The sequence below is a fragment of the Haemaphysalis longicornis genome, unplaced genomic scaffold (genome assembly GCF_048455015.1).
Source record: "Haemaphysalis longicornis isolate Haplotype H1 unplaced genomic scaffold, Haemaphysalis longicornis Haplotype H1 scaffold_7, whole genome shotgun sequence".
Classification (NCBI taxonomy): Eukaryota; Metazoa; Arthropoda; class Arachnida; order Ixodida; family Ixodidae; genus Haemaphysalis; species Haemaphysalis longicornis.
Genome location: NW_027526422.1, coordinates 1,155,810 through 1,176,050, shown reverse-complemented (window position 1 = coordinate 1,176,050; position 20,241 = coordinate 1,155,810). Strand labels below are relative to the sequence as shown.

The window sequence follows — 20,241 nt, the reverse complement described above, 5'->3', positions numbered from 1 at the left end:
CAGTTTTAAGGTTCAAATGGACGTCAACACCACAAAGCGATCAAGTAATGTTGATCCAAAAGCTACAAAACCGATCGAAAGGCGTGTGTTAAGCTAAATAAGATCCCGCAATCTTTTTTGCTGTATGGATTTATTTTTTTCAATCCCTTTAGTAACCGTTTTGAGCTCTTTGCTTCAATGAAAGTTTCGCTGCGCTATCACCTTCAAAGCATTCTCGCGGGCCAGTTGGTCTGACACTACGGAAATAAAATTGCGCTAAAGGGACAGGACGAACAGAAAAAAGCCATGGCACACGGCGCAGCACTGCGCTGTATCTTCTTTTTGTTCGTCCTGTCCTTCTAGCACAATTTTATTTCCATCGTTATCACCTTCCCGACCTGAAGGCTGCCAAGCTATCGTCTGCTGCTCGGTTATATGTTTATGGCGCGACCACGGAAAAAAAAAAGACGGCTGTGAACATCTATTGCACTACGGGATAAGAACAGCGAAACGCTACACCTGATAACGGCAGAGTGTACTGATGCAGCCGATTCACTCGTTCGCCAAGCTCGAACTCAATCAGCGCAGTAATAAATAAAACAGTAAGATTTATTTGTTATTTTTCACTTGAATTCGATCATGTGGCCCACTGCAGCTTGCTAGGAGGAGTGTGGACAAATGCCATGCGTTGGGCTCTTACAAGTCCAATTGTTGTTGAATAGCAAAGACAGGCCTACGTCCTCATGCCTGCTGCATTTCGTCTAGGTTTGCAGTGCCGGCCAAGAATTATGTACTTTAAGTAGAGAAATAAGGCAAAGTTTAGAACTGGTGCTAGTAAACGTCATGAAACTTCAAAATGACGAAAGAACACACAGCCGTTATGTCCGCCGCAACCACGTGGCTAAAAATGAAAGCCAATCAGACAAAGCTTCTGGCGAATTCACAGTTCATGGTGAATTTATGAGATCGCGAATAGGGCCCTGGAACTACGAAAGTCAGCAGGCGGCGCGCGGGAGGTGTTGCGCCAGATCCGGTTCAGCGCTGCAGGAGCGGCGTCTGCCTCGCACAGAAATCGCAGCTCGCGAGTGTGAAAACTTTGCTACAGCTCGCGGACTAACCCTTTTCGGGATGAGATTCGAAAATTCCGTGTAATTTACGAACCAGTTAAGAAACAGGCTACAAAACAGTACTTCTTTTTGCATGATAGCGTTATTTACGCCAAGGACAAGTAATAGGCTTTTTCGTGCGCCGTAAAGTCACGGGAAATTCGTGCGCCGCATAGAGTTGCGCGCTATTTGTTTCTCTAGCGCAGATAATTCCACGCACTGTTTGGGTTAACATCATATTTATCAAAAGTAGGTTCTTTTTACCGAGTGGTGCAAAAGACAATTGGCTGATTACTTTTATCGGGACAGTTTTCGAGCAGGCAGGGGTGCGTATAGGGCGCATATCAGCGGGCGTCTGCGTTATGAATTGGCGCCCGTGGCGTGCACTGAATTTATTTCTGGATCTCCAGGGGAAGCGGGTGCTAACAAAAATGTTGAAACATAAAGAGGGCAACTTCAACTCGTTAAATTAAAATCAATTTTAATGTTCAAAACTTTAAAATAGTTACATCCATCACAAGCAGTTCCAGTGGCCTCGAGCTGTACAACCTCTACATAACAAAATCGTTACGGAAGGAAGAGGGGGGAGGGGGCGTCTGCTGTTCCCATTCGCATACGGAGCGTACTCACAAGTTGTTCACCCTGCATCGTAATATGTTCCAGCTTACTCATATAAGATTTGAATGGGAAACAATATTTCTATCAGTACTAGCTGCAACACGCATTCACTCTTCTTACTTTTCCAGCTCGCGCTTTGTAAAATTGTTGCGAAAGGGAACTGCATTTATTCACTGGCATTATCAAGGGGAATTTGCTCACTCGACCTTCGAACCCGCAGCCTCTTTCATCGTGCCGCCCCTAAGGTTTGGCGCAGTGACGTTTAGAAGTTCTCATGTAACATCATGCGCTCGCATTTTTTTGGCAAGTATCGTGAGGCCCAGATTACAAAAGAAGAACAGAGAACAAATGAAGCATATAAAAAAAGTAAAATGGTTGCGAGGTTTTTTTCTTCCCCTCGGAGAAAACTGTCGAGAGCGGTGAAGTGAACTCCGCACAACCACACGTAACATTTGCGCCCTTGTGCGCCTCAACCCTCCCGCTTCGTAACGCCAATCTCGGTCCATCGCGACCTAAAAAGAAACAGTCGTGAAGCCCTCAGCTTGCACAATTTGGCATATCCTGTGGGGAGTCCCGTCGAACTCTGCGGATCCATATCGCGCGTCGCTTCGCATTTGCCTCGCCGATCGGGATCGAAAAAGTGCCTTTCCAGATCTGTTGCTGCAGCCAAAAGCGCAACACCCTGGCATTCTTGTCCTCTTGATTGCGCTGTAGCAACTAATGTATTTAAAAAAAAAATTGGGCCCATCTCCCCGCGAGGGGGACTCGAGTAGATGCGTTGCATAGGGTGTGGGTGTATTGCGTTAACGTTTAGTGTTTGGGGAGTTGGTGGTAGTGAATGCGTTGTATCAGCAGCTTCTTGACGTAGTTTGAACGAGTCAAGGATATAAGGCGCGTTTGTAGCCTCTCATTCTGTGTCGGCTTTGTGCGCAGTGGGTAGAGCACTATGTACATTGTGTTCCGCCCGCAGGGTCGAGGGATCGAAACCAGGCGCCGGGTAGTATTTTTTTATATAGTGTAGGGGGAGGGGTGCGGACAACGACGGTGCGAACTACGACGGACGTCAACGCGGGTGACATCGTGAGTAACTGAAATGCTCTGCATTTAAAAAACGCGCATGAAAGCGATCATACAATGGTTGCAATCCGATTGGCGCCCGATACCAGCCGCCGCTTACGGGGAGAAGCGAGCAATTGTACCGAATGTTGTCGCCGTCACCCACGTGACCGGAACCGGCCAATCAATTCACGCGGCGGCGGAGACAGAAGAAAGACGGTACTTTCCAAGTTCCGTTAATTTCTTTAAAAGCTGTAGGGGAAGTGTCTGGAATAATTTAACAGAACATTGTTGTATTGTGAGCCTCTAATTTAAAAAATGCGAGATTCAAGCTATTTCACGCCCAAGCTAGCAGCTCTGGGCAACAAAGTTTTGTGCCATTCGCTTTGAGACTTATTCGTCAAATGCCGCTACTCGCATTCCGGCGGCAGGTACGCATGAACACGGAAACTGCGAACGCGGTGCTAAAATTATGTTTTCCGCAGCTCTCACTCTTCCTTTTATAGGAATCAATAAACGTTTATTCCTCCTCCTCCTCCTCCGCCTCGACCGACGGATGGAATCCGTTACACGCGCCCGCATGCGCAGTGACGGTAGAACGGTAGCTGTACGGTAACACGATAAGCTATCTGGCTCGCCAGTCGCACGTAGTGAGCCTCCTCCGACGAGCTCACGACGCGAAAACTGGTGCTATGGGACCGTCGTGCAGACCGGTCGCATTCGAATAGCGTGTTGTTCGCGCCACGAGTTTCGCGCTGTAAGAGCCAAACACGTGTGCGGAAATCGAGCGACATGTTTTCTCACGCGCTTGGCTTCTCCGGAAATCAGTCCAGCAGCAGCCGGGAACACACATGAATGCTTGCCACAGAAGCGGTCCGGGAGAGAGAGAGAGAGAAAAAAAAATTGGCTGCGTATCTGCTCCTTTCGTTGCAAATGACGTCAAAAGACGATAGTCTTTATCGGCTTTTGCGAAGTAAATGCCTCCCTTCGCTTTACCGCTCACCTCTCATGTTGTTCCTCTTGCGTCGCGCTCCTCCCAAGGTAAAGACGCCAAATATTTGCTTAAATCATTTTAAATTTCCCACGTTCCACTGCTCCAAACCGGGTGTCTCGATGCGAACGCTGCCGTACGGCGAAGACGCGCGTTAATCGAGGCACCCTACTTCAACGTTTATAGAACCGCGTTTCCCTAATCCACGTGCGTTGCAAGCAGAACGTGGAAACTATCTAGTGGAACCTTGCGTAACTGTTGCCGGTTGATTGGCGCGGGCGACAGCAGGCGACGGCGGAGTGAATTCTTTTTCTGCAGTTGATGAAGTATTTAATTTCGCAAAAGTCAAGCATGTTTGAATTTTTATAAAGGAACACTGCAAATATCACTTCTGTATTGATTTGTTGTCTCATATTTGCGTAATGTCTTGTTCTTCTTCAACAATGTTGACAAGTATGAACATTACACCGGACCAAGACGGGTAGATTTAGCTGTGACTATATAAGACTATTGCGCAGGCATTGTTCTGCTTTGGCCGGGTGGCTGAATCGAGTCACAGACAGACAGACGGACAGACAGACAGACATACAGACAGACCAAAATTTCTGGGTTTAAGTAGCCCAAGAAAGACTATTATCGTAAAAAAAAAAAAAAAAACGCGCGTAGATGGAAACGCGTCGCTCTCCGCACATGTGGTTGGCCCCAAGGTCATTCTTTGAACGAAGCACGGCTCGGAAAGTACGCGGCGCTCTCATCGTTCAGTGACTGCAGCGAGGTCAGTGTGTCCTAGTGTCACTAAATAAGGGTTTCTAGTGACACCAGTGTATCCCTTTTAACAGCGGAGCTGCTTCAGCTAAAGGTGGCGGGGCGTAACAGAAATCCCTCGTCATCGGCCAAGTGCACAGGGCCAAGAGGTGAGGAGAAAGTACGAAGGAGGCAATGGAGCGCGCGCCTCAAGAAAGAAAAATACGGTTAGGGAGGTGCCGGGAATCGAACCCGGGACTTTACGCCATGAAACAGGCAACCTATCCACTGGGCCCCGCCGAATGACCCGCGGGGTGCGGGGTTAGCAGCGGCGGAAAAAAATAACGTGTGCAGTCAATTGAAAAAGAAAAGGTTGTGTTGGCACGCAGCACGCAACACTTGCAACAAAAAAGGGCCAGACAGGAATTTGCACAAGTATTCCAGCCAAGTCGGTTATTTTGAAGCGAAAAAAATACATCAACCTGACAACAAATCAGGCGCCCGTAGCGTGCAACAGCCACTGCATCTCGCCTCGCCAGGCCGCGTCATTACGGGACGGGAACAGGCCGGCTTGGCTGCTCATCCACCGCAACTAATGCCCCCGCTCTCGCACCTGCAGCTGTGACTGCAGGCCACTGTCCAACGTTAAGAAAAAATCACCACCCGTGCCCTTCTTCGTGCGCGTATGATTGACCTCTCTGGCGGCTTAACCCGCCGTGAGGAGGTCACGTTCTGGAGAATTCGCCTGGGCATTGCACTGACGCCTGCTGTTCGTGCAACATGGACTTCTAGCCTTGCGGTGACTTATGCGACCTGCCCCTACTGCTTGCGCTGCGGAAGCGAAATTGGACCACCACCTTGGGACATGTCGAGGACTCCAACAGAACCCCGGCACATGATATACCCACAGGGCACATTCCAAAAGGGTATCCACAGGACACATCCACAGGACATGTTCATCGCTGGACGCATGGTTTTTTTTACAAGCAGCTGTTGGACTTTCTTACTGGGACTGCCCTTTATATGGTATTCTATAGCGTATGAAGCCGCTTGCCTCCCGCCGCTTTCCTTTTTTTTACTCTTCCATTCCTTTGATGCCCTGTGGCAAAAAGGCACAATGAAAAAAGTGCACAGATTGGTTTGGAAGCGTGGGAAGAAATATAAAAAAGCAAAAAAAAGGTAACCTCCCTCTACAAATTAAGCCCAACTGAAAAGAAAAAGACCGGCGTCGCAAGAAACAAAAAAAGAAAAAATTTACACCATCTTCCCGCGAGGGGGACTATGGGGTAGATACAACGCATCGGGGGTTGTCGTTGCGTTTCCGTTACGTTAGCGATGTCAGAGTGTGGATTGCTGTTGTTGTGTATCCTATTTACGCAGCATGTTCACCCCCGATGCGTCGCATCTACCCCATGGTTCCCCTCGCCGGAAGATGGTGTAAATTTTTAACCGAGCGCAAGCTGCGCGCTAACGCACAGCTGGCACGGCGACGGGAGCGAGCACAGCCGAGCGCAAGCTGCGCGCTGACCGCGCTGACGCACAGATGGCGCTGCGGTGAGAGCGGCGGAGCGCGCAGCTGCCGCTGCGAGGAGAATGGGGGAGGGATGTGGACTACGCCGCGACAACGACGCGGGACAAGGCGAGTTAAAGAGATGCGTTGCATGTAAAACCAAGGGAAATAATTGGCGCAGCTTGCAATAACGGCGCAAGGCTAGAGAAACAGTAGATCTGGGGGTCGACCAAGCTTCTGCCCACACTGACAGCGGATTAGGGAGCAGAAAGAGCAAATCTATGCACATTCCACGTACGGCGAGCGTCAACTCAAAACTGTGACCCTCGACATCAATGCCCCGCCTACATAGCCCTTCTCCGACCCACCCAGGGCTTCCCCGTCTCAACGACACCGCCCCGGCATACCCAAGCGCAACTGACCAAAAAATGTCACGTGGGCAACGCAACGCCACCCGGCTCTGCCAAGAGCCCGCCGCGTCGCCGCCACCGACGATGACGACGAAGGAGGGAGCTCCTCACGGGGCGTAAGCCAACGCGCAAGCCTGCACGACGCCGGGCGCTCCTCACGAGGCGCGTGATCACGTGCGCTCGGTATTATTTTGGCTAAAGCCACTGCGCGAACGTCTTGCCTGGCGCCGGGGCAGTTTTTTCCTTTGTATTTTTCTTTGATAACACCAACGGGACAAGCACCAGCTTAATGTACAGCTCTGCTGCTAAACAATGCTTCCCGTGGTGTAATCGAACCTCGGCCTCTCGCGTTATGACACGTGCGTCTATGCGATTGTGCTGTCATCGCATTGGCGGCGCACAGAATTTTCTTTGGGCTCGTATTGGCTTTGAACTTCGGACTACGGCAGTGGGATTTTGGATGTTAGGCGGGTGGATTTGGGACTTTGATTTGACTCAGTTTGCATTGAGAAAGCTTCAATTTTTAACCACCTTTCTATCAAGAAAGTGGCAGACCTAGGGAAAGCCGAGTTAAAGGAGACCCACCAGCTTCGCTGTTTCCTCAGTCTTGGCATATCAATTGCGAAGGTGAGGATTTTCTTTTTTTTTTTTTTGTACAGGTGGTCAAATTTATTTTGTCATTTTGAGGTCACCTGACTGAATTCAGAGCGTGATTGTGGCGTTTTTTAATATCGTAGTTACCACTTCAGCGCGCGAAGCAGTGCTTGCAAGCGGTTTTCTCTTGTGCCTTGCTTCCTCGGATAGACTTAAGTTACAATATACGAAAATGCATCGAAAGGTTGGTATGTTTTCTTTTACTAGTAACAAACGTGCAAACTGGGCGAGGGTTTGTGTATATTCGCGGTGCCTTTGCACCATGCGGGGACATGAAAGAAAAAAGTCTCGGCCATGCTGGTTGCCATTGAAAGAATTAGTGGCGCATTGGTTATTTATGTGAATGACATTGCGTGAATGACATTTATGTGAATGACATTGCGACGGTTGTTCCTCCTTTTGTTGATGTAAGATTGATTGCGTCTTGTTTTGTCATGTGAAAAGTGTTTCTGATCAAATGCTTCTCAATGATGCTCTTCGATGTATTGATAACTGGTGTGAAAAATGGGACATGAAAATTAATTTCGATAAAACTGTTTGCATGACAATTTCAAATAAAAAATCCCCCCTAAACTATAAATACACAATAAGCAATAGAGAAATTAAGAGTTCTACTCAGTTTAAATACTTAGGCGTTACTCTATCCAGCAATTTAAAGTGGGACAAACATATTGACCGCATTACAGGACTGGCGAAGCGAAAGCTGGGATTTCTGAGAAGGAAACTGAGAAATGCAACACCCTCTGTTAAATTGTTGGCCTATAAGACGATTGTTAGACCAACGCTGGAGTACGCAGCTATCATCTGGGATCCGCATACTAAGACTGAAATTAACAAACTTGAACGAGTCCAAAGATTGGCAGCGAGGTTTATTTATTCAAATTACAGGAGAACACAGTCTGTATCTCTTTTGCTTGCTAAGGCTGACCTTCAACCATTAGCAACACGTAGGTAAATAGCTCGTTTAAAATTTATTTATGACTTGTATCATAAAAACTACAAACTGGATCCCGGAATGTACCTGCGCCCCCCAGGGCGAGTGTCGGCTCGTACCAATCACTCATTTGTTGTGCAGGCGTATGTACCGCGGGTGGATGTATTTAAGTTCTCGTTTCTTGTGCGATCTATTGTTGATTGGAATGCGCTTCCTCCCGAGGTGTTTACAGGATGTAGATCCTCACAGGACTTTCAACGACGGCTGGACTTGTTTTTTGCCTAATAGTGTGTATGGTTCACTTGTTCACTTCCCACCCCTGTCACAGCCCGCAAGGGCTAGCAGTATTGTAAATAAAAATAAATAAATAAATAAATAAATAAATAAATAAATAAATAATGGTATATCACCTGTGTTTCATGCATCCCTACCACCGATGTCTAATGTCATTGTTACTGAAGGTGGTATAGTTAATCTTCTCCTAAGGCTTGATGTCAAAAAATGATCAAGGCCTGATGACATTCCGAAAAGGTACGCTGAGTGGGTGTCAAAATATCTTCACGTCATTTTTTCCAAGTCCTTACAAGAAGGAGAAATACCAAGAGACTGGGGAACCGCTAGAGTTAAACCAGTTCGTAAGACCGGAAATGAGAAGTTCGTTAAAAACTATCGTCCAATTTCATTAACATGTACCGTATGCAAGATTCTGGAACATATCATTTGCAATCACATCTGCGAATTTCTGGACAACTATAACGTTCTAAAAAAATGCCAGCATGGTTTTAGAAAAGGTTACTCGACCAACACTCACTCACTTGAAACAATACATGACTTTGCCAAATAAATAAATAGTAGGACACAGACCGACGTTATTTTTATGGTCTTTTCGAAAGCCTTTGATAAGGTATCCCACACTAAATTGATATATAACATAGGTAAAATAATCAATAATTCTCAAGTAGTTAACTGGATTTTTGCATATCTAACAAAACGTGAACAATTTGTTATCTTTGCTGATTGCTGCTCAAATAGACAGCTTGTTGACTCTGGCGTTCCCCAGGGCTCCGTGCTAGGACCACTCCTTTTTCTCCTTTTTATTAATGATATTGTTGATGGCATCCCGGTTAAAATCAAACTATACGCTGATGACTGTGTACTTTATAACGAAATATGCTCTCCCGCAGACCAACAGGTGTTAAATAATGCTCTACAAAAAGTGTCCGCCTGGTGTGATGAATGGCGAATGGCTATTAACTTCGAAAAAACAGTGTTTATGCAAATACCTAATAAAAAAATCCATGAAAGCACGAGTACTCTACTTCCCATACTAAACTTTCCGAAGTCCCACATTACAAGTATCTCGTGTTGTTGATCACAAATGACCTGAATTGGACTAAACACATTAATACGGTAACTAACACTGCAATGCGTAAGCTTTTCTTCCTGAGAAGAGCACTGAAACTTTCAACCCCCTCCGTCCGCCTTCTGGCTTATAAAACAATAGTTATACCGACTTTGGATTATGCTTCCATTATATGCGACCCTTTCAACAAAACTAATATCAACAAGCTAGAAAGAGTGCAAAAAAGGCCATTCGTTTTGTTTATAACAGCTTTGGACGCACTTCAATTACGCAACTTTCAACTCGAGCTAATCTACCAAAAATAACAGAAAGAAACTGCTTATCTAGACTAAAATTTCTATATCAACTAGTAAAGGAATATTACAAGACATACATTTCTGATGTTCTTTCAATTTCGTTCGGATATGCAACTCGACAAAGGCATGAGCGCACAATAACACCTTATGCAACCCGTAACAACTGCTTTAAGTATTCCTTCTTTCCACGAACTATAAACGACTGGAACAAACTAACCAACACCGAAGTTTTACAGCCATCCTTAACATTGTTTTCTTCTAGCCTCAACAACAGTGTTTAAACTAACATGCCAATTAATCTCTGTCCCCACAAACGTTGGAATTTTTTGTATAATTTGAGTTGCTTTGTGCGTACTTTTGTTTCTGTGTGTTTTTATCTGCCTGCTTTGAAAATTTGTTTGTTTGCATATTGAGCATTCATGTAATTCATGTAACCCACTCTGCGAAAATCCCTAGTAGGGATTGCAGTATTCATAAATAAATTCATAAATAAATTATTCATTTTAGAGGGCGTCGCGGCAGTTTTACTTCTTCACTTCTTCTTTACTTCTTCTTTCCTCCCCTAACAACTCATCTCTTGGTATGGTATTGTATCAGACGCAGTGTTCTCCTGTTCCTCCCTGCACCTCGCTCGTTTCTGCAGGTAGCGCGACTCGGCTGCCGCTTGCAGCAAGAGCCTGACACGGGGGCGACGGAGGGGCAGCTATCGCCACAGCCGCGCCCTGGACAGCAACGCCCGTCGGCGGCTGCGAATGAAGCCCCTCTGGGAAACGCCCCCGAGGAACGGAGTCCGGACAGCAAGGGGAGCAGCGCCTATAACGGCCGGTCGATGAGAGTAGAAATTTCCGCAGCCGGGGCGGCTTTTTCGTGTAGGAGGCGTCGCAGCTGGACGGCAATTGCATCGAACGGAAAAGCGGAAGGCCGCGCCTAAGCCGTCCAGAAGGCCGTATGAAGCGCTCCACTGCTCCCAATCACCCGTAGCCCTCCTCTCTTCCTCGCCTCACAGACGCGCGCAGCACTCTCAAACTCGTTCGTTTCCACGAGTTATTTCATGGGTGACAGTTGTTTCGAAACGAAGCTTTCGTTTGCTCTTTATTGACGGTGGTGCCGCCGCGTTTTATTAGGCCGAATTAGTTAGCCGTACGCTGCTACGGAGGAGTGTACGCCCCGCATATGCGGGTGGCTACTGCGCGTGCGCAGTACTAGGCTACGCATCCGCCCGACGACGATGCGCGGCTACGCGCACTTGTTCGGGACGCTCCTGCCACTCTCGCGAAGTCTCGGCGCGGCGAGAAGGCAGCTTTCGAAATGACAGCTGCTCCGGCGGCAGGAGGCGAAAGAGCCGGCGCTTTCACTGAAATTTGCGACCATTCACGTGTCTTTCTTATAGTCGGTTACAACTCAAGAACGGCACCACCTCATGTAGTGTATCACTCCGCCAAGGCGCCGGAGCCGTGACGTCAGTGCACGCGCGTTTTGAAATGGGTTTGCTATGAATGCTTGATATCGTCTGCCTTGTCTCATGCAGTTTGTTATTAGTCACTGGAGTCGTTTATAAGCATGTTAAGTCCGAAAAATCACGAGAACGACTCACGCCATGTTCAAAATATTCCCAGTAACGCCCTACTTGCGCCGCGCGGAGAAACATCCGGTTACGGTGATAAGGCACAGCGGCAACTTCCGGTGCTGTTCTTAAGTTGTCACCGAGTATAGTAGGCGATTACGTTTCCGTTCTTACAGACATACAGGCCATAAATGGACGACCAAGGCCAGCCCAGATGCAGTGTTCGTGTGCGTGTCGCGGCGGTGGAATGCGCGCAGTGTTGGTGCGGTGGCCCCCCTTTCGGAACATTCCGGCAGTTTCCCGTGCGCCATCTTCGCACCCTCAGGTGTAAGTAGGGAGTATCGCGCTACGAGTGTGAAGTGCGAACGGTTTGTAGTAGGGCTCCACAAATCAGAAGTGGGTAATAAAAATGCTTCGTATAATCCCTTCAGTTGCGAGAATGAAGGTGAATCGCTAAACCGCCAGGCTATCTGCTGTTCAATTTTGCGTGTCGCAATGGCTGTGCATGCTATGCTCAGTATTTGTCGCAAGGTCAAGGCTTATTTCCGTGCTAAATAACGTATCACGTAAGGCGGGGGAGGGGGGACGCCTTTCACGATGAAGAGATGTCAGCCTGGGAGCGAGCTTGGCTTGCTACTCCACATGAACATGAGAGGTGAGAAGTGGCATGACAACCACCCTTTACGTTGTCACGGAATGAGACTGTGCCGGCGTGTACTATGGGGCACAAAAAATGTAGGTTGAGTTCCAGATGACCTACTATGTGTATAGGCGCCTGCTGGTTTTATAACTCGGCTTATAACGCGTGGGCACACACACGTACGCACACAAGCACGCGCACACCCACACACGCGGGCACGCGCGCACTCACACGCACACATATGGACGCATGCTAATCACGTATGCCGTACAAATGCAGTAACACTGTTCAGACCCAGAGGAATAATTACGGTACATTTCCCACAGCCTTGTCTTCCCCATATTCAGATATGCGTTATAGTGAAACTCCACTCAAGACAGCAAGAATAATTTTCTTCAATTCATAGAACATTGTCCCGAGTCAGCCAGGATTCGCTCTTTACGCCTGAAGGGGTTGTAAAACAATAAAGAGCTGCTTAGACATATTCATCGGTTTCGATTCTTGTTATACTGGAAACCGCCACGTATACCATTTACTGCGTTCATTAGCGAGTATATGAAGCCTTCAACACCGTAATCATGTCATAACCATTCAAGGTGTCAGTCAGTTCGTTATGGTAACGATGGTTACGACAGAAATTCGGAGCACAAATGCCGCCTTCGAGTACTATGGACAACGTTGTCTGCGCGTTTTGCGGTGGCGTAGCACAAACCTTCCCATTGTATTTGCATGTGAATAAGCAACGCGCGCTGTGGGTAATCGCCCTCTTGCACGCAGCCATAACGCAAGCCAGTTTGTGAAGAAGGGAATGTACCTATACGCCACACAACCTGAGGAAAATATCCACACGAACTTTGTGAGCCTCCCAAACATCCCAAAACCTCCTAATGAGACCTTTGTGACGGTGCAAAAAATTAAATCGTTGGGCACAGAAAAAGCATCCATATAATACAAGTGAACACTGCTGTGCGATACGTGTGTAGGGGCCCGATGCTTGCTGCGTAGCATTACAGACTGCTGAGTCTTCATAAGAGTACCTGAAAAATAACTTAGGGAAGCCTACGCATTTCGAAATCTTACGAGGAGCCCCGAGCACTGAACCTCGCAAATAAGCTAGAAAGGACGAGTTACACACGACCTTCTGACAGACGCTCTCAAAAAAGTTGCGCTCTCTCTCCTCATGTGTTGCATACTTGTGGACATGTCACAGCAGCAGTGAAGATGGCGTTGCTTAAGCCCTTCCTGTTTTTCATACAGATACTGGCCATACTGGCTGTCTCGTCTCCGTGGCCGATAACCATTCTACGGCTGACCCCGTAATCAACGCCGCAGCCTGGCTACTTGGTGCGTTCTTGGACAACCCCAGTGACCAGCTGCTATCTTCAACATGTGGATATGCGCGGCCATGCGTGGACGCGGCTCCACTGTGCATCTACACCGGAGGAACCACCGCATCACAGCCACCAGGGGATTCGGACAGCATAAAGAGCCAGCGTGAACACGCTGCCATCAGTGGGCATGTGACAGCAGCACTGAAGATGGCGTTGCTTAAAGCGGCCCTGAAAGGCGTTTTGAGCACACTAAATAAACTAGCGCAACCGTTAGATTGGGTCGTCAACGTCAGCTGTGCCAAGTATTACTCCTTTACGTGCAGCGGAAAGCTCACACTTTTGTCGCAAATTTTGTCGTTTTTTTCCTCACCCTTCCCTTCGTGTTTTTGGACGCCGCCATCTTCACATGTCTACGTCATCGATTCCCAGATGTTCGTCATGAGCTAGACATCCTGCCATAGGGCGACTTCCTCACGCACTTCCGGCAAAGAGATGAGTCGTCTGCTCAGCGTCGGCTCGCCGGCTGATCTGTCAGCATAGTGCCTGTGTGCTTGGACATTTTACGACAAATGAAACAAGTGTAAACAAATGCTTAACCGTTTGTATTGAATGCAATACGGCCATAACACGACGTGGATATTCTCTTACCTGAGTACGTTCCATAAAGAAAGCGTTGAAGCCCCGTGGCACTTCTTTCGTGCAATCGCTGAGAACGCCCTGAGCCGAATGCCGGGTTTGACGCACACATTTTATTAAACTTCAAAACAATCCAGAGATGCGTTTCGAACGAACACAACGTCACAACATGCGTTGCAAGTCTGAACCGCGATTGACCGACGATGGGTTGCCTCCTCCTGCCCGTCGTAAATTCGGCACTCACCTCGCGCGCGGTTTGCGGGGACGAAAAGCAAGTCACTTAACTCTGGCGCACAAGCCGAGATGGCTTTTAGCCACGCACACTGCACATACACCATGCGAGGTTGAGTCGTACGTCGCCCGAGAAAGATAATCCAGACCATGGGAAGCACTATCCACCCGCAGAAGCACAACGTCGCATTTCATCGCGAAACAAAGGCGTCCACAACACACACACCATCGCCTCCTGTAATGCCAAACGCATCTCGCACTTCCCAATGGGAGTGAGTGGTACGCCTGCAGTGCCCACATGTCGCGAGGTGGGGCCCCAAGCTGAACCGGGATCACGGAACCGTAACTGACCTCTAGAGTGGTTTGTGCCTTGTTGCCAAGGCAACCGATGTTCGAGATTGTCAAAGAAATGACGCTCGTTCCAGCGCTAGAAAGCTCAGAGCCGCGGCGGAGCATGTTTTGCCAACGTTGCCGCTCTCCACCACGCGTCGCCCCAAGCTGAACTGGTCACATGATTGAAGCGTTTTGTGCACGGGTTCTGTATCGGTTTAAAATGTCTTTTTCACATGCCGCCAGCAGGAATGACCACCGCCGCAAAATAAGACCCGGCACCAGCGGGGCCACATCTGATACGGCACTTTTTGGATAAACAGTGCGCGGTGCATCAAACAGAACGAGCGCACGATCCTCCCCGTGCGGCTGCGAGTTCGCCGCCGATAAAAAGTCACGTGCCGCCGATAGCAACTGCACCAACGTACACCGCGAAAGGGCAAGGCCAGGCCGCCGCACGCATGCGGCCAGGTTTTTCGTTCGCTTTTCCAGCCTTGAGCGGAGTGCGGGATTCATGGTGTCAACAAAGCTTGCCCGTAGCAGACGACAGTCTGAGCAGCGCAATAGCGGAAGTGCGTCACCGCCGAGGAGCGCAGCATCACGGGAGGGAAGGCTGGCGCGCCGTCAACAGCGGAGAGTAAGTCGAAAGGAGGAGGAAACGCGGCGCGACGATAATGCGCGGTTTTTGATTTACGATTTCTCAGCTAATACTCATCGCTTTAACAAAATTCTTGCGGGAGGAGATTGCTAATACATTGCTTTACTTGGTTACATGTACATCCATGCATCGGCGGAAGGTATTTCAGGACCCCTTTAAGCCCTTCATTTTTTTCATAAAGGTTAGTTGCTCACCTTCCTTGCATTGTAAAAAACCAGCAACCTTTGTCTGCTTCTTGTACCATGTCCCCATGTACTTTTGATGGTTTGCACTGACTGTGTTCATGCTATTCAATTGCTGGTCATATCAATTATGTCTGGTGATATCGAACTAATCCCTGGGCCTCCTAAACCGGCAACCGAGATTACCAATAGCGAAGTACTGGAAGCTATAAAATCCTTCGCAGGTACAATGGAATCACGCCACGCCGAAGTAATGTCGTCGCTAAATGAAGTAAGAGCCAGCCAGAAATTGCTCGAAGATCGAATAACAGATGTGACCGAGAGATTAGCAGCGGTTGAGAACTAGGTATCCACCCTGGAACGCCTTACTGACGACGCTGACACTCGCCGCACAGTAGCTGAAATCGTCAACTGCGAAAATTCGGCTGTGCTGTCTCGCCCCGATGAATTAGAAGACAGGGCTCGGCGGGACAATTTGATTTTTTACGGCATTTACGATAGGCATTCAGATACAAGGGCGTCAGCTGAAGAGAAAGTACGGGAGCTTTTGACCACCACCTTTTCTGAACAAGCAGTGCCCGCTGATGGAATTTCTCGGGCACACAGATTAGGCTCCTTTGTCGAGAACAAGTGCCGACCTATAATTGTCAAGTTTTCGTCTTCCAAAACAAAAGACCGAATTTTATCCCAAAGGGCTAAAATTTGGGGAACCTGTATCACAATCCAGGAAGACTTTTGTAAAGCCACTCGCTACTCGCGCAAAAAGCTTCATGAATTCGGTAAGGCTACAGGGAAACAGTACAGCTTGCGTTATAATAAGCTGTACGTCGGCCAACAGTGTTATGCTTATTGCAGTGTAACCGATAGTTTCTGCGAAATTGGGACGTGCAGTGCCACTCTTTCCACTAGTGAAACAGCAGGCATTAGTCCAGCCAACTCTCCGTCACCGCACCCAACCGCTACCTAGCAATGCTCAGCCGCGCAGGCGAAACCCAAACGCGACCATTCTTTTGTATTCACCAACATTTGATGAGTAAACGTGATGAGTTATCGTCCGCGATTGACGCGTGCCCAGCCGATGTTGTTGTGCTCACCTAAACTTGGCTGCATGAAGATGTGGACAATAAGGAACTGCTGAATTGAAAAAAAAAATTACACCATATACAGGCACGACAGAATTGGGCGTAAAGGAGGTGGCATTCCTATCGCGGTATCCGATGAGATTGCTTCTTATGACGTCCGCATTGCATCGCATCCAGAATTTCTTTGAGTTTGTATCCAGATAAAGCACGCAGATTTCTTGTTCTGTGCCTGCTTACGCCCGCCGAACAGTTCGCCTACTTTTTGTGATGAATTCCACGATTGCCTAAACCAAGTGGTTGTTAAATTTCCTAAAGCCCCCTTGCTTGTTTTAGGTGGTTTTAACTTTCCGAAAATTTCGTGGAACGAACCGTTTCCTGTAACCAGCAGTGGTTCTAAAGAATGCTCAAGTTTTATTGACGTTTGCTCTATATTTAACTTAAGTCAACTTGTTAAAGGACCTACTCGCATTACCCAGTCGTCTTCCAGCACCCTTGACCTTTTACTGACCCCTGTTCCCGAATCTGTTCCATCTCTAACGCTTTTGCCTGCTTGAGTGGCCACTTGGTTGCCCATTTCATTGTACCGTCAGCCTCTTCGCGTCCCGCCAAACAGTTTACACAAATTAGAGACTACGTTAAAGCTGATTTCCAAGCCATAAATAGGGAGCTGAAAGCTTTTATAGATAATTTCCTTCCTGAATTTTGGGAGCGTCCACTCAATGTTAATTGGTTTTTATTTCCAAACAAGGTTCAATGGCTGACTGATAAGTACATACCGCTCAGACGAACATCCTGTCCTAAACGCCAACCGTGGTACGTCTCACTTAAACGACTACTTAATAAAAAAACGCATTTTTCGCCGCTGTAGGCTATCAAGTTCTGCTGACAGGGGGTCGGCTTATGTGCGCGTCGCATCAGAATATAAAAATCCGTTTCTCGTGCAGAAACCGAACGCTCCCATCCCTCTTATTGGCTGATCCCCGCAACGATGTAAAATAAAAAACACCTGATGGGACACTTGTTCCACGAGAGCAGTGCTGCGTGTTGCTCAACAATACGTTTTATTTATCTTTTACTAAAACAATTACTACTTCTTTTCCTGTTAAAGAAAGCTTCTATCTTGAGCCAATAGAACCAATTTTTATTGACTGTGCTGGGATTTTCAAGCTAATACAGGGGGCTAAAATTTCTTCATCTTCTGGAATAGATGGCATTAATTACAGGTTTCTGAAAAGTACCAATGTGAACTCCTCATTGATCCTTTCTTATATTTTTTCAAACTCTTTACAGTGTTCCTTACTTCCCGACGACTGGAAGGGTGGAAAGGTGATTTCAGTACACAAGTCTGGTGAAGTTTTTTTCCCTTTTAACTATCGACCTATCTCTCTTAAACTACTCGAACACATCAATTACACTAACTTGATGAGTTTCCAACACGGTTTTCGCAAAAATCATTCTTGTGAAACTCAATTGATCACCTTTGCTAATGATCTTTGTTCTTTGTTGGATCTTACGTGAGTAGTCGATTCCATTTTCATTGATTTCGCGAAGGCATTTGACTGCGTCTCCCATTCACTACTACTTTACAAACTTAGCAAACTGAGCATTGACCCTAACATTTTAAGATGGATTGAACGTTTTTTGCGAAATCGCTTTATGTAACTCTCAATGGTAACGAACCTCCTCACTGTCCTGTTACATCTGGTGTCCCTCAGGAATCAGTATTGAGGCCTCTTCTCTTCCTAATTTATATTAATGATCTCCCTAATACCATAACCTCATCAATACGTCTTTTCGCTGACGATTGTGTTATATATAGAAATATATCTGAACCTTCCGACCCCTCAAAACTTCAAAACGACCTTGACACAATTCCAGCCTGGTGCAACACCTGGCTAATGAAACTGAACGTCGACAAGTGCAAATATATGAGGTTAACACGAACAATCAAGCAAACCCCTGTGAACACATATTTCCTTAATGGCTTCCCTCTTTCATCGGTTACAACCTACAAATACCTTGGCGTTCAGATTTCAGATAACCTTTCGTGGCACCCGCACATTGAATATATTAGCAATAATGCGAACCGCATGCTCGGCTTCCTCCGACGTAATTTCTCTCGAGGTCCCACTTCATTAAAACTGCAGCTTTACAAAACCCTTGTACGACAGAAGATTGAATAGGCCTCTTCTGTATGGGATCCACATTCTGCCAATCTCGTCTCCAAACTTGAAGCTATCCATAATCGGGCCGCTCGTTTCATTCTTTCTCCATTTCATAGTAACAGCGCTAACGACACGAGACAAAAAAGAAGAGGGCACAAACAGCGCCGTGTTTGTGCCCTCTTCTTTTTTGTCTCGTGTCGTTAGCGCTGTTACTATGAACATGTACCAACTCGCCCAGTCTTCCGTTTTAGCTTCATTCTTTCTGATTATTCCCGGTCATCCAGTGTCACTAACATGGAACAAATAGTACAACTGCCTCATCTTGCAACCCGTCGTATGACATCCCGCCTATGTGTTTTCCATAAAATGTTTTGCACCAATCAGACCTTAAAACAATCCCGTTTTTCAGTTCCACCGTACGTGTCATCACGCATTGATCATCCGTTAAAAGTTGGTGTGCCGAACTCCCGAACAAACCTCTACCTGAACTCGTTTGTTCCAATGACCAGCTTGCAGTGGAATCACCTTCCAGCTTCCATCGTCTCCATCAGCGATGCTGCGCCCTCCAAGTCCTCTGTCAGCAATCACTTTCTGTTACCACCCTGCTGTTTTCTTTTCTCTTGTTTAATATTGTACCCCTCCTCTCTGTAACGCCTCAAGGCATTGAGAGTAAATAAATGAAATGAAACTTGCGCGGAATAGCGCTCGAAATTATTCAGAGGTGTTAGAAGCTCGCGAAATAACTGAAGTACTTGAAATACAGTTTTCAATGCAGTAAAGTATGAAAACGGGCGATTTCTAGCACAAGCACTACTGCCCCTCACGAGCGGAGCCTGCCGGTGGCCGCGCGAGTCCTGTAGCTGACGTTAGGAGCCAGAGGGCGCCAGCAAACATCTCACCACCAAAATGTTATCTCTGCCTAAGATTCAATCAAGGTAAAATGGCCTCTTTATCATACTTTTCATATTCCTGCAACCGAAGATAGGCGAACGCATTGAATTAAAACGAGAACTCGCTGACGAGCTACAGTTTATCTTGCCCTAGATAGTCACGTACAATAGAGCAACTTGTGGTTTTTGCATTGGGTCAACAGGTGGCACCGCAGGCACTAGCCTACGCAACAAAAAACGATAAAGCCGTTCCACTCAATGTGAAAGCTGTCGGAAGTGCAGAACAGTGATTCGCCATAATGGGCTATAGCGCCGTTATCCGCTCACTGCTACCACCCAATGCAATTCATATTTCCCGACTTCGCAGTGCTCGCGCGCCCCCTGCTTGAAACTGCGCCAGCGGGAGTTCTGTTCTTTTTGTGCTTGCTTTCTCTCCCGCACTTTGCGGCGTTGCACTGCCACTTTTCTAACGACGATGGTCTTTCTTGGGCTACTTAAACGTAGGCATTTTGGTCTGTCTGTATGAAAAGACAATTTATTATAACCCACATATCAGGGCGCAGCGACTGGTGGTTACAGCGCTGCACTAAAATCAGAATTATCCAGTCAGTTTTCATGCAACATGGTCATACTACACACTCCACAACAATTGTAGGCGATCGGCAACCAGCTACTAAAAAATCAGTTCACCGAGAGTTCACCAGCGTAACGAGTTCATAAACTATGTTGACCTCAATACGGCACAAAAGAAACGCTCAGGATGTTGCTCCTTATCTCACTACGTGCTCCTGACCAGCGCAAAAGAAAAGCTTTTTCCCCTATGGGTGACAACTCGTGCTCCATGTGACTCATGAGTCATGAGAATCGACCA

General features: G+C 47.3%; 1 protein-coding gene and 1 pseudogene across 1 annotated transcript in view; one reads left to right on the top strand and one right to left on the bottom strand.

Annotated features, from left to right (window-relative positions):
• The window catches only part of LOC144147427 (high affinity cationic amino acid transporter 1-like), a 942,196-nt gene that overhangs the window by 310,325 nt on the left and 611,630 nt on the right, over positions 1–20,241 (bottom strand). The window lies entirely within an intron of this gene.
• On the top strand, positions 8,084–19,592 carry LOC144144701 (uncharacterized; annotated as a pseudogene).